Source organism: Cotesia glomerata, linkage group LG8, assembly GCF_020080835.1.
Source record: "Cotesia glomerata isolate CgM1 linkage group LG8, MPM_Cglom_v2.3, whole genome shotgun sequence".
Taxonomy (NCBI): Eukaryota; Metazoa; Arthropoda; class Insecta; order Hymenoptera; family Braconidae; genus Cotesia; species Cotesia glomerata.
In genome coordinates, this window is record NC_058165.1 from 12,156,551 (window position 1) to 12,171,009 (window position 14,459).

General features: G+C 30.4%; 1 pseudogene; it reads right to left on the reverse strand.

Annotated features, from left to right (window-relative positions):
• Positions 1 to 3,131: 3,131 nt before the first annotated feature.
• Positions 3,132 to 6,922, reverse strand: LOC123270091 (annotated as a pseudogene).
• Positions 6,923 to 14,459: the final 7,537 nt, after the last annotated feature.

A 14,459-nucleotide genomic window follows, 5' to 3' on the forward strand; every position in this document is an offset into this window, starting at 1 on the left:
ATACTTTGAAACGTGAATAGATATTTATTAATTTAAGAATTTTTTTTCTTAAATCAAGAACATCAAGTTCTTTAAAATTATTTTAAAGTTTCAATTAATATAGGCACAACTGATTCATGACACTTAAAAACAATGGACAAGTATAATACGACACTTATTTTTTTAACTTGAGTAAACTGTAACGAACTTAAAGAAAGTGCGTTTATATGATATTAGTCGGTCCATTTAAATTGCTTATATATAACTCTGTGAGAAATCAAAAAAAAATTAAAAATACAATATATACATATATGTATAATGAAAATTATTTTCTTAATTCGGCACTATTTTCAGTATATATTGTATATTCATACTTGTTTTTAAAAGAATAACAGATTGAATAAACAAAAGAAAATCATGCAGTCAGAAGCCCGATCTATACTTATGCTTAAGAGCCGGTCCCTATGATTACAACTTTTGATTGCTCGTCTAAATAAAGAAGATTTTCGAAAAAAACGCTCAGCTACGTAATAGATTTTTTAATTATCTATTTTATAGCTGAGCGTTTTTTTCAAAATTCTCATTTGTATGGAGGGTAGAGATAAGGAGGACCATCTCTGTATATGAAAAAGTGTCCGTCGAGAAGCGTCAAATAGGGGTGGCGCCACGATAGCAAGTGGGTAAGTTTTAAAGATAGCGCCAATAATTATTAGAGTAGGATAGTACATTAAACAAAGAAAGGAAGACTTCCGCTTAGTTATTGCGCACCTTTCAAAATAACTATGACATAGGCTAATATCGGTATGGAATAAATTTATATATAATTTTCAAGTGCCAAATTATTTTTAAATAGTAAATGAAAGATAATACTAAAAAATTAATAAACTACTAAAGAAATATAGATTTTTGTAATAAATGCATTCCTAACAACGAGATAAGTTCGTGTAAAAAAAGTAAGTAACAAGTCTTCAGGCATTACATAATTAAGATCTACGAATATGAAAGTAATTATAAAACTAGTTTTACAGGCAATTAACAAATGTTTATTAACCACATTAAAAAATATAAATATTTTTAACAATAAATATAAATATTTTTAACAATAAATATAAATATTTTTAACAATAAATATAATAGGAAATCATAAAAAATAATAAGCCATACATTTAAGAAAGTAATTTAGCATTTTTTCTGTGCATTCTTGTATTAGTTTTGGATATGTCGTAGCGTTTATTTTCCGATTTTGCCAAGAAATGAGCCCGTATTACAATATAAATATCTATGATTTTAACAGTTAGTTCTTTTTCATGTTCCAAGCACCCAACTGTCTCAAAAACTTTTTTTTTTAGTTCATCTAATATTTGACTAATGGTTTCAAAATTAACTAAACGTTTGCTTACAGTTCTCAAGACACACTGCTCCAATTGCTTGGTCAGTTCAAATAATTCATTACTGGCATACATTAGTCCGCCATATAAATCCTTTTTATTAATTACATCGTTTCGTTGTAATAATTTACCATCTTGCGCATTCATCCGTATAGCTTGTAAGCAATTTACGCATTTCACGTTTCGGTGCATTTTACGAACTATGTAACCAGCAAGGTATGATTGCACGGCATCGCTGGTTACAGCCTCATTATAGTCGTGATCATCATCAGTCGAAGAACCGTTAATTGAAGGCTCACCACTTTCTAAAATGTCGTCAAGGTTTTGAAACCATGATTCCCGATCTTTATCCGGAGAAGTTAAAACTTCTTTAGTTTCCATTAAACTTTTTAGAAGACCTTCGCCAGAAACATTGCACCCTTTTGGAGGCCGTATAAGCGAGAAGCAAGATGCTAATCGGTATACTTGGGCAAACATTTTTGGATCAGAATGATCATTCCCTCCACACGAATACCGCATAATAGAAAAAAATCTCTAAAATTAAAGATAAGTGATTATTCAATAGACAAAATGACGAATGTTGTCAATAATAGTAATATCATGTTCATTTGTGTAATTACCTCTAAAGGATCTTGGGATAAAGTTGCTGTCATTAAATATTTAAATTTACATTCGGTGTTGAGCATATCCAAAATTTCAAGTGTTGCCCGCAATGTTACTTTTAATCCAACTAAAGTACTTTTCGATACAGGAATTTTTTTTTCAAGCTTCTCCCAATTTCCAAGAAATTCCAGGAATTGCAAGATTGCCTGAAAAATTTGTGACTTGGATGAGTAAAAATATTTTAAAACTGCAGTCAATAAGTAATTGATAAAAGAATTTAAAAAAGATAAACTATGTAGAATTTCATGAAATTGTATACACACTTATTGTTAAGATTACATGCAACATTTATTACAGCTGAAAAAAAAAAATTGTATGCCAAGAAAACCACAAATGCAACCACAATAAAAAACATCGAGTAATCATTACAAAATGCTCTCCACCTAAGAAATTCCTACAGAAGATTATTTATTTAAAGACATATATTATATAAAACAAACGTTAGGCATTGGGTACCTGACAGTTTTTGAATTGTACCAATTTTCATAATTGTTGAGCTACAACTTCTTCAAGTTATAATTATCCAATGAAATCTACAAACTGAAAATGTGTAATTATTGTGTTTTATTAAAAAATTATTCTAACCTGTTTTTTACCGCAATTCTGTTCTACATACAAAGCATCTCTGGGTATACGTGATGACATGGCTTGAATTAAATGAAAAACAAGATCGATAAATTTTTGTGTCGGAGCTGAATCATTTAATTGCTCGCACGTTGATTGGTAATGAGCCATAGCAACAGCTACATCATGATCAAATACCTATATTCATAATAAAAATCAAAATATTATAATAAAGCAAAGGAAAATTTACTTATAAAATCGACTGTATAGTCATCGTCTTATTTTATCAATGAAAATGAATAAACATATTCAAATGTACATACTTCAGTAGCAAGAGGTACATTCATTGCTTGAAAGCCTTTTGGTTTTAAATGCGCTGGTGTTAATTTATAAGCTATTTTCATGTTAGGCTGCCGATAATTCTCTTCTTCTAAAACAGCTTCCCAGTGTTTTTTTTTCACAATCCCGTAAGGCGTCTAAAAAATTTATAATTATAATTATTAGATTATTCTACATCTTATAAATAAATTAATATTTTCATTTAACCTTGAATTCATGTAGCTTGTCATCCAAAGTAGATGTTCGGAAGCATTTTAATAAATGGTTAAAGTCTGAAATCATCCATAACCGCCGTGAGTTATCGTAAGGATGCTCACAGCTAATGTTATTTTCGTCGATACCAAATATTCTCCATACTCCTCGATTCCATGATGCACCGTCCATTACAACAGCATCAACACAAATTCCGCTGTTTTCCATCAATATTATGCACTCTAAAATGAGTTTATGCAGTGGTTCACTTTTGCAAGCGTTTCTAGAAAGAAAGCAACCTAAAGATTGCATCCATTGACCTCTGAAAGGTACAAACTTGAAAACTAAAGCATGATCTGCTGTTTTATTTTTCAAATCTTCCGGAGTGTGTTGCCCCAGGTTAACGAACCCATTGAATTTCATTGATTGACGATCGAAGTACACACCTTCACTTAACTTCATTTCATCAACTAAAATAACTCCTCGTCTTTCACCTTTTTCCATTGCATCACACTTTTCCTTTAAACATTGAAAAGTTGATGGTTGAAACCCGTAAGCAGAGCAGCTTATTTTCCTTATGAATTTATTCAATGTCTCTATAGATGGAAGAGGAAAAATATTTCGAGTACGTATAAATTGGTATGTTTTTCGGCTCTTTAGACGTATTAACATGCACTCGTAAATCCACTCTAATGTATATCGTCGACCTTTACTATTTTTTTTTTTGCAGCTTCAAAGCATGATTTGACGACGTTTTGAAATTCTTTTGGTAAGTTCATAATAGCTTCTTCAACTAGAGCTTCTGACTTCTTAGCACATTGAGCCTTGGTCAAAAATATTTTTTCTCTCAGTCGCATTTTCTGCAAAGAAATATAAAAAAAAAAATTAACATTATGATTATTTATTATTAAAGAATAACGATAAAAAATTTGCTATATTACGCAATTCATAAAATTGTTGTTATTGCATAACTTATTGACGTTGATTGCAGTGCAAAGTTATTCACCATTCTATGTTTAAATAGAATATGAGTTACATTTACATTTTATTTTATAACTAATGCTTATTTTGATAATATGAACAATATATAAATGAATGTTTATGTAACATTCAAAATTAGAAAACAGTTACATATCTTAACTAATTTTTAGCTATAGCAACTACATCTACAAAAGAAAAATAACAAAAAATTAGTATTATAATTTTATTCTTGTCACATTGGGAAAGTAAAAATGGGAATGTTTTATTTTAAATTTTATCAATTCCTTAAGAATTGATTTATATACAAAATTCAAATCTTTCCAGTATTAAAAATATGTACAAATTCGTTGTTCAAATTTTCAATATTTCAACAGTAGGACGAGTTTTCAATTTTTACTTGTAAATCGTTACTACTTCCAGACAACAATTAATAAGTAAATTAATGTACAAATCCAGTCAGAAAATTGAAGATAAAAATTCTATATATACAATTGAAATAATATTCTATACATAATTCTATGTAATTTCCATTGGAAAGTTTTATATTTAAGGGTACAATAAATGTACTATAAATAACTTTCGAACTTTTATAGCTAATATTCATGTCACCGAACTCCCCAATAGATTACGACCAATTAATAACATTTTTGTATAAAGCTCGGAAAAAATATTATTAATTCATGTATTTCTCCTCGATAGACTTAACTTTTGATTAACGTTCTAGTCGTTGAAAATGTACGGATCCCCTGTAGGACAAAAAAGAAAAAATTTCGTTTAATTCTAAAATCAACATTTTAAAGAATTGTCACTAGTCACAGAAAAACGAAGGGCTCTGAAAACATCGGAATCTAAATGTTTCTTTGCGATTTAGAAAAAATTTTTTTGTAATAACATTTTATAGGTTTTCCAGATAATTAGATTTCCTATAAATGTAACTCCTTACCAATAATTGGAAATCATAAAAAAATGATGAATTGTTTTTAATTGCCTTCAATTTTTGTGACAAAGAGTATTTGGACATTCTTGAAATTAAAGTTAATAGAACCAATACCGGATTAAAACCACGTTCCCCACTGCAAAGATCATCGGTTAATATGAGATTTGTGACCGAAGCGATAAGTTAATTATCCGCGGATAATAAGATCAAGCTAAAAGATGTTTAGTATATAATAAAATTTTTCGGCAAGTTTTGCATAGTAAATAGTTGATTGAATTTTATATTTTCATTCAAGCATCATTTTGCTACACTTTATTATTCCTTAGTTATCTCGCTTCATTAACTTATAATAGCATTTTCAGATCTTCGATTAAATATATATCGTAAAATTTATTAGCGTATGATAAGAAAGAATTTTTTTCCTTTTATTCAATTCAATTTGATTACTTAATTGTTAGTATGAAATTGTTGGTATGAAAGTTAGTATAAAAAGCTGGTTCAAGTCTAATTATTATTTTTATTTTTAAAACTTACCATTCTCTTTAGACGTTTGCATTGTTTAACTAGATTAGAAGCACGTCGTTTGTGAGGAGTTGTAGTTTGTACAATAGTTGAAGTTGAATTACGGTTCTGTAAGCGATGGCGTAAAATTCGACAAGATTTACATCTTGGATTAGGTTGATTTCTTTCGTAAGTTTCATTACCAACAATCACACCTTTACAAATTTTCGAATACCTTAAATGTTATGTAATTATTTAATAATTAAATAATTAAATTATTATTAAACCTTTCGTAGCAGCTGATTCTTTCATTCATATGAAAATAAATCTTACTTGTTATTGTCACATTGAGTACCAACGCACAATGGCCACTTTTCTACAGATTTCAAGTAGTCGTAGATACTGTCAAATGAACTAATTGACTCATTTAAAGTCAATTCTTCATTATTGAGAAAAATAACCTACAATTGTATTGCAATTAATTATAAAAAAAGCAAGCCAAATATATAACCTAATTTACATTAATAAATACTTACAGTAGTAGATGAATGCTTGTTTACACGTACATGGTTTTTGATTTGCTTAGTTGTTGGATCCATTCGTGTAAACTCTAGTCCATTTGGTTTTTTTACAAACATCCAAAATTGTGGCACCCTTGAACATTTTAGAAAATTATCCATGAAATTCTCTACTGATTGGGTAGTTACTTCGGTTTCCTGATGGTTTCGTAAATCATATATATCGCGAGCCTGTTCATTCAACAGTGGTCCTTCTAAGTCGTGCTCAGTTTGTTCAATGTCATCCAATAAATTATTAGACAGTTCCTGATGATCGACTAACAATTCTTGTTGCTCGATGTTGTTTTGTACATTATGCTGCTTTTTCTCTTCAGATAGATTGTGGTTGGAGTCTGGCTTTTGCGGTTGGGATATGTCACTTGCTTGGAGTTTATGTGCTAGTACAGGAATAAACTGATGCCCGATGGTTGGCAAAGCATCATCTCGTAGTGTTTTTTTCCCTGTAGGAAGAATCGTGACCTCTCCTTTAATATTAAACTTGTCGTACATTTTTATATGCTCTTCTTTAAAATGAAGGTGACAAATATAATCAGTAATTTTTAGTTCAATGCCCAAAGAAATTTCCCAATCTCTTAATTTTGTCGGTGTCTGTGAATTAATACAAACAAAAATTGTTAATGTAATGATTTATTAAGATTTATATAAAAAGGAAAAATTGCTAACTTAATAAATAATAATTCATATAAATTTATTTTACATACTGTTGGTCGGAAAAAAGACGGAGGCTGGGATATGTCATTTTCTTTGTTTTTTAAATTTCGCCCACTTGGACAACTTTTCACTTTACAAACTTTTCCCATTATTGTTTAATTACTTTTTTTTTTGTTTTACAACAGTAAAAACTATAAAATCACGAAAAAGTATTATCAAAAGCTTCGAAAAACAAAATCATTCTCCTCGTTATCTCAGCAGTTTTGGTAGGTTATATTTACTAATTTACTTTGGACTACGTAAATAGTTGACGTTTTATAAACTGCAATATTTTCAACTACACTAGTCACCAGAGATATTAAATTTTTCAACTCAGCACACTTCACTCCGCTTACAACTGCTACATTCATATCCTTACCTCTTGCTGCGCTAGCGCTATTTGGTGGGTTATTGAACTATAATTTGCCTGTTGACGCTGGACACTTTTTCAACTTGTCCCCCACATAAGACGGTCCTCCTTACCTCTACCCTCCATACCCTTAAGGGAAAAAACCAAAAATGAAATTAGCTTTATCATCACGAGTGCAACAAGGATAGTACCGTTTCTCGCCGTGAGTGCGACGCGAGAAAAAGATAGGATAGGCTCTTAAGTCAGTAGCGCAACCACTTGCGCGGAGAGGTACGTTATAGCGAGAGGTTCATCCAAGTCTCGACGGTGCTTGAAAGACATCAGTATACGTCCTCACAACGAATCTCGACCGTTTAACCGTTTATTACTTCTCAAAATTTGATTTAAAAAATATTATATTACAATTGTATAATCGTTGTGTTTCAATGTTGTTATAAAAAATCGGGTGCTCAATTAAATAAATCCTTATTTATTTAATAATATCGAATAAAAAGTGAAAATTGCAATATAAATTGCCACCAAATATTCCAAAAGTCGTGTGCGTTTTTTTTTATTTTTTTAATAAAGTATATTGTACCGTAGAAATTATCCACCCATTCCCCTTCCCCATTATTCGCTTGTAAGGACATAAGAACGGCTGCATCAGGAATTTTTACTTACTATAAATATTGAGATCTTCTGACCAATCAAAACGTTCATCCCCTCTTTTTCACGACCGTGTATAGTGAGGGAACAGAAAGAAGAGGTGTGTACCATGTACCTTGGGACTTGAACGACCGAGAGCTTGTGATCATTTGTTAACATTTTGCGTCTAAATGAAGAGTGCATTTTTTTAATATTAAAATTTGGCAAACTACAGTAATAAAAGATGCCTTTCAATATTAGATCCATGGCCCATTGGGATTTTTACCATTATGATGGTTATCTATATAACTGCAATAAAACCGACGATAAGACAGGCGCCAAGTAAGTAAAAAATTTTTTTTACCGCTTTAAGTTTGTAATAAATAATAATAATAATAGTAATAATAATAATAATTTTATGTTTGTTAGCTTTCCTATTTACAATTTTACAATATATATAAACATAAATAATTTCTTTACAATAAATGAACACAATATATACATATATACATTCTTAATAACTATTTGTATTTTTAAAACTATTAACATTATTTTTAATAGAATTTTTGAGCTCGACTTTCTATAAAAAAGACGATTTGTTGAGAAGAAAATAAAATTCCTTTATTTTTCTGTAGGTATCTTCTTTGTAATGAAAGGGAAAAAAAAAATGTCCCGGTAAATGTACCTTCAAGGATGGGAATTATGATATCACAGGCGAACATAAGTTTCACAATCGAATATCAACTGATAAAATTGAAGCAGAAAAAGCCTTTTGGCGATCATTACACCAAGGGTATGTGAGCAGCTTACTGTCCTTACGAGCAATTTATGATACGTTAATTCTTTTGTAAGTATGTATGCCAATGTTATTTATGATATAAATGTTCCCTGATTAAAAAAAAGTATTGAGACAAAGGAAAAAGTATTGAAAAGAATTGGTTTTCTAGTCAATCCAATTCTTTTTAATACTTTTTTCTTTGTCTCTATACTATTTTTTAATCAGGGTTAAGAAGTGTAATGTTCATGAAAAATTTTTAATTTATTTTAAAAACTGATATATAATTGGTTATTGTATTGTTTCTAAGTAAGTGATACTTTACTTATTATATTTTAAAATTTATATTAATAGTGATTTAAAATTAATTAATTTACGATAACACAATAGTCATTTTAGAAATTTAAAGATTGTTAAAAATTTCGTTATTATATCAGATTTATTTATCACCAATAACAATTCGGTGTCATTTATAAAATTAATAACGAACTGAACTAACATTTATTGTTCGTTATCATACATAATGTAAAATGGACATTTGTGTAAAGTGCGACGGTGCAATACTTTCAAAAATTCGTAAAATCTTTCGCAATTTTCTTAGCATAAATATTTTTATAAAAAAAAAAAAAAAAAAAAAAAAAAATAACTATATGTTTCAATGTAATGTAATTATCTAAATGAGCGTATAGAGACGTGAACTATTAAATTTTTTACACGCCTTTATTTTATTTACTCTCGCACTTTCACAGGCATCCCGAGATGGCAGAAGAAATTACCTTCAAAAATATTGAAAAAACAATGTTTCGATGGCGTCAAAACACAAAGCTGCCAAAATTAAATTGTTATTTCGATGTGCGTCAAAAATTATACAGTGAAGAATAGGAATTCTTTCGAAGTTTCTCTGTGGAACTTGATTTTCCACAAACTGTTGAGATTGAAGCTATTAATAATGATATATTATTTATCTATGACAAAAGATTCATTAATTTGATGACAAAAGATAATTTATATATATACTAGTTTATCAACTGTCATTCCGAATTTAGGGAATTCGAAGTATCTTACAACAGTTATCGCTGAAGTTAAAAATCACGTAAGTTTATTTTGAATAAAATTTGTTTATTGCTGTAACTTCGATGGCGAAATTCCCGATCCATCTGTCTTTCGGTCATGTTTGGCCCCTAAAAAAAAATCAAAATCAAAAAATAAAAAAAATATAACTTTCATTGTATAACTACTTGTTGTTATTAATTATTCTGTATCTAAATCTAGAATTTAAAAATTTTTATTTACAGGCTTTACCAATTATGTGGGTGCTATCGACAGAAAACAATTGTTTTAATGGAATGTCAATTGCAAATAAATGCAAGACAATTTTAAAAGAAAGAATGATTCCTGAAGCTAACTTATACATCGATTTTCAGTTTGACTATAAAATTAATTTTGAAAAGTTATACCCTGATACAAAAATTGTAGGATCTTATGAGAATTATTGTCAAGTAAGAAGATAAAAAAACAATGTCATTATATGCTTATTGATTTTGTCATTGATAAAATATTATTAATTTTTAATTTTGTTTTAAATACTATGACGTATTGCCACAGACATGGAAATTGATTTGAATAATAAGCAGTATCGAAATATTTTACAAGAAGTTATGTTATTGGCTCTACTGCCTGCAGAGGACATTGAAAATAAGTATACAAAAATAAAAAATAATACTGCGGCCAGTGATGAAAATTTGAGTATATTGAATTTTATTACTGATGTAAAAACTCAGTGGATTGGTAATGAAACAAGTCAAAAACTCACTTTATTTAATAACATCAACGGAATTAACGATGTTCATGTCATCCACCTGAGAGTTTTACAAATTAAATTAAAAAGTGATCATCCAACTTTTTGGAACTTTTTAAGTACGTATAACTAATACATTCGTATACATTTTCATCTAAAATTTTTTTTATAAATTTTAGTATTATTTCATAAATCATGAATATAACTTTACTAATTTTAAATAAATAATAAAATTAAAATCTACAATTGAACAATTTTTTATCTTCGTTAAAAAAAATTGAAAAGATGTATAGCTTTCGGAAAATCAGCTTTTCAATTTATAACTTAAAATTCCAATAATTAATATATTTTCATTTTTTAATTTCAGATACCATTCTGGGAGTCATTACAAACGTTCAGAAAAATTATTTCTAATTATTGGCAACGGTAAAAACGAAAATTGCTAATCCTAGAATAAACTACTCATGGAATGACAGAAAGAAAAATAATCGGGTGACTATGATTAAAAAGTTGTGGACAGATATCAATGAAGAGAAAATAAATGCTACTGAATTTATTGCAAAGTGTAAGCTCGTCATGAGGGAATTTTTTGATGATTTTTTTGTTGACAAAAGAAAAATCGTTGCTATTGACCAAACCGTTGTTCATAAAGATATTGGAAGTAAGTAATTATTTTAATATAAAAATTATTCATAATTTATTTTTTGTTATTTCAAAGTCACTAACGGGGAGTTCAATTTCTTCAAAAATTTAATTATTATATTTCTCAATTTTATTTATCATAATTAATAAAGTAATGATTAAAATTTAATTACAAATGCTGGTAATAATACATGCCTAATTTGCGAAATAAATCTGATTGAAACTGTAAATTTTCCATGCAATCATGTAGACTCGTGTTTACGTTGTGCTGATATCGAGATATTTTGCTGCCTCGTTTGTCGCGAAGACGTTACAAGCCGACAAAAAATATTTTCACCGAAAGATGATGAAAGTATATATTTTTTTATTATTCATAAATTTATCAATTTTCAACTTGTTATGTATAAAATATAAGATTTTTTATGCATCAATTATTTTCATTTTTTTATTTAGATGATATGATTGACACCACATGCCAGATTTGCACGGTACAAAATATTTCTGCTTGCTGGAAACCATGTCACCATGCGATTACTTGTATGAGCTGCGTTAAAAGAATTCCCCGGGTCTACGGCTGCCTAAAATGTCCATATTGCAACTCTCGATGCACTGACTTCTTTCAAATTCATTTGTGAAATGCTAAAAACAGTTATATGTGCTCAGAAGATTTCAAGAAATTTAAAATAATTTAGCCTTACTTGTTCATGATCAACGTTAAATTAATATTTTACGATACTTTTAAAGAATGCAGCATGTTGCAATTAAGCTAATTTTTTAGTTTTAATATTATTTTAATTATTATACTTCGTTTTGCTGCATTATAAGTTTTTGAAACAACAAATAATACTTTTTTAAAATATTCATAGGATTACACGTAATCACTAAGATTTTTGTTTCCTATTGAAGTAATTTTAATTATTTAGTAATAATGATGTATTACTTTGTAATTTTTATTAAGCTAATTTTTCAATTTTAATATTTTAATTTTATAGACTTAGTTTTGCTGCAATATAAGTTTTTGAAACAACAAATAATACTTTTTTAAAATATTCATAGGATTACACATAATCACTAAGATTTTTTTGGCCTATTGAAGTAATTTTAATTATTTAAAAATAATATTGTATTACTTGATTATTTTTTAAGATATAAATTTGATTCTAACATTATTAAAATTTTCTTCAGTTATAAAATAAAGAATTTCATATGATAACAATTTGATTATTTTTATTGACTATTTCTATCAAATTAACGTTTACATAGTTTATGCTATTATTTTTAATAACGTTATTAATTTAAATAAATGAATTGATTTCATTCTGTATATAAATAGTAAAAAAAATTAAGTTTGAATTTCAAGTAGAAAGTTTACCATGAGAAATTGTTATTATCAATAAAAAATTGTTCTACTGAACACAAAGGTTTCTTTTTATCTTATGAAAAAGTTTTGGGATAGTGTCTATTCGTGAGTATTCTTATCATATGAGTGTCATTGCAGATTTAAATTATTTACGATAGGTGTCGATGCGGATAGGGCTCTTTCGATATTAATAACTTTCGAAAGATGTCGCTTATATGGGATGGAAGGTAGCCAATGAACTAAGATAGATTGCTTGCAGTTATCCTTTTATTTATTTACTTTGTTTATTTACTTTAAGCTCTCTGCGAGAAAGTATTGTATATAATTCTACATGATAAACTAACGATGTGACTAAGGTACAGCAAACAAACAATACGACTCCGTACACAAACAGCTCCGTATGTATACAAAGTGCTACAAATCCCGGGAAATTCAAATTTTATACGTAATACACCCTCGTAGAGCGGCACATGTACGAAGTCGTACACATACTACAGAATAAATGAAGTAATAATAATAATAATAATAATAATAATAATAATAATAATAATAATAATAATAATAATAATAAAATGGGCCCGAAAGGATTTACGAGATCTCGACATCAAAACCCGTAAGGTTATCAATATGAATCGGAACATGCACTCCAATTCATCAGTCGCCAGATTATACCTCTCCCGGTCGATCGGTGGGATCACTAACCTGCTGTGATCACTAACCGCCTTGTTGTGCGGAGTGGTACAGCAGTAATGGATGGAGCTCAGGCTGGGCCCTCGGAGAATCGGACTCCGGGGACAACCCCCCTGAGCATTTAATAACATAATAATAATAATAATAATAATAATAATAATAATAATAATAATAATAATAATAATAAGCGGTGCTTGCTACGTGGCCTCCAAGCGGCGCATCGCGGGAAACGCAGACCATAACACCAGGTCTGTAGGCGAACGACGTAGCCGATGCAGTGGGCCAACTACCCACTGCATTGAAATACTGAGTTACAACAAGACGTAATCTCAGAAGTGCTCCCCACAACCGGTCCTTTTCGGATGAGGACCATTCATCAGGTGGGAGGAGCACGCCGGACCCGATGAACGATGACGACCCTGGCGCTTTAAGGACTTTCTTTAAGTGGACGGAGAAACTACGAGTCGACCTCTTGGTGTGCTACCAACGAAGCGAGCTGGGGGTGAGCGGTTATATGGCCCGGATGCACATTCTTTGGAGTGATATGCATCCGGAGCTAGAGCATTTTACGCCTAAACACCTGCGTAATTATGCCGCTTATCTTCGGCGTAATAGAAGATCGCTTGTGCCGGATAGAAGGCAGTCTAATAGACTTTCCTTTCCGGCGCAATTACACCAAGAGCGACGCCGTTCCTCCTTGGATGACAACAATCCCTTTATAGGACGGCAAGTAAGTATATCTAAAAAGATAACTTACTCCCAACAACAGCTAGAAGCGGTAAATGAAGATCTCCGTAAGAACATCCTGGAGGATTCCACCCTGCTCACTGTGAGCCAGGTTGTGTATGGTGTAGCAGTTTCGGCTTTTCCGAGAGAGAGACATTGTCTCTCGATCGAGGCAAGGTTGAGACAGCGCATCTCACAACTTGGACTCAAAATTGACAGATCCCGGAAACAGGTCTCCCGCATTCAGTGTGTGATTGAGTTTGAAACAACTCAAAGAGCATACACGCCCCGAATTCGGCGCATTGCTGCTGAACTTCGGTGGCGTCATCACACACTGAATAAGAGTACTCTTCTTGTCATCAAGGAAGAGTCTCTCAATAAATTGCGGGCTCTAGTGACTGCCAAAAAGTCACTAGAGAAAAGGCTGAAGCGGTTGGTCGACAACTCGTTGTTTCGATCCAGCCCTTCACGCTTTCTGACACCAAAGACCGATGTTACCGGGAATTATCCAACACCTGAGCGGGTGGAAGCTTTTTGGACTGAGTTGTATGGAGATCAACCAAACGTGAACGCCAATACTCCAGCTCTGGACGACTTTAAAGCATTCTGTCAGGAACACCGTAGACAGAATGCTGATGAAGAGAGCCCTGCAGTCAGTGTGA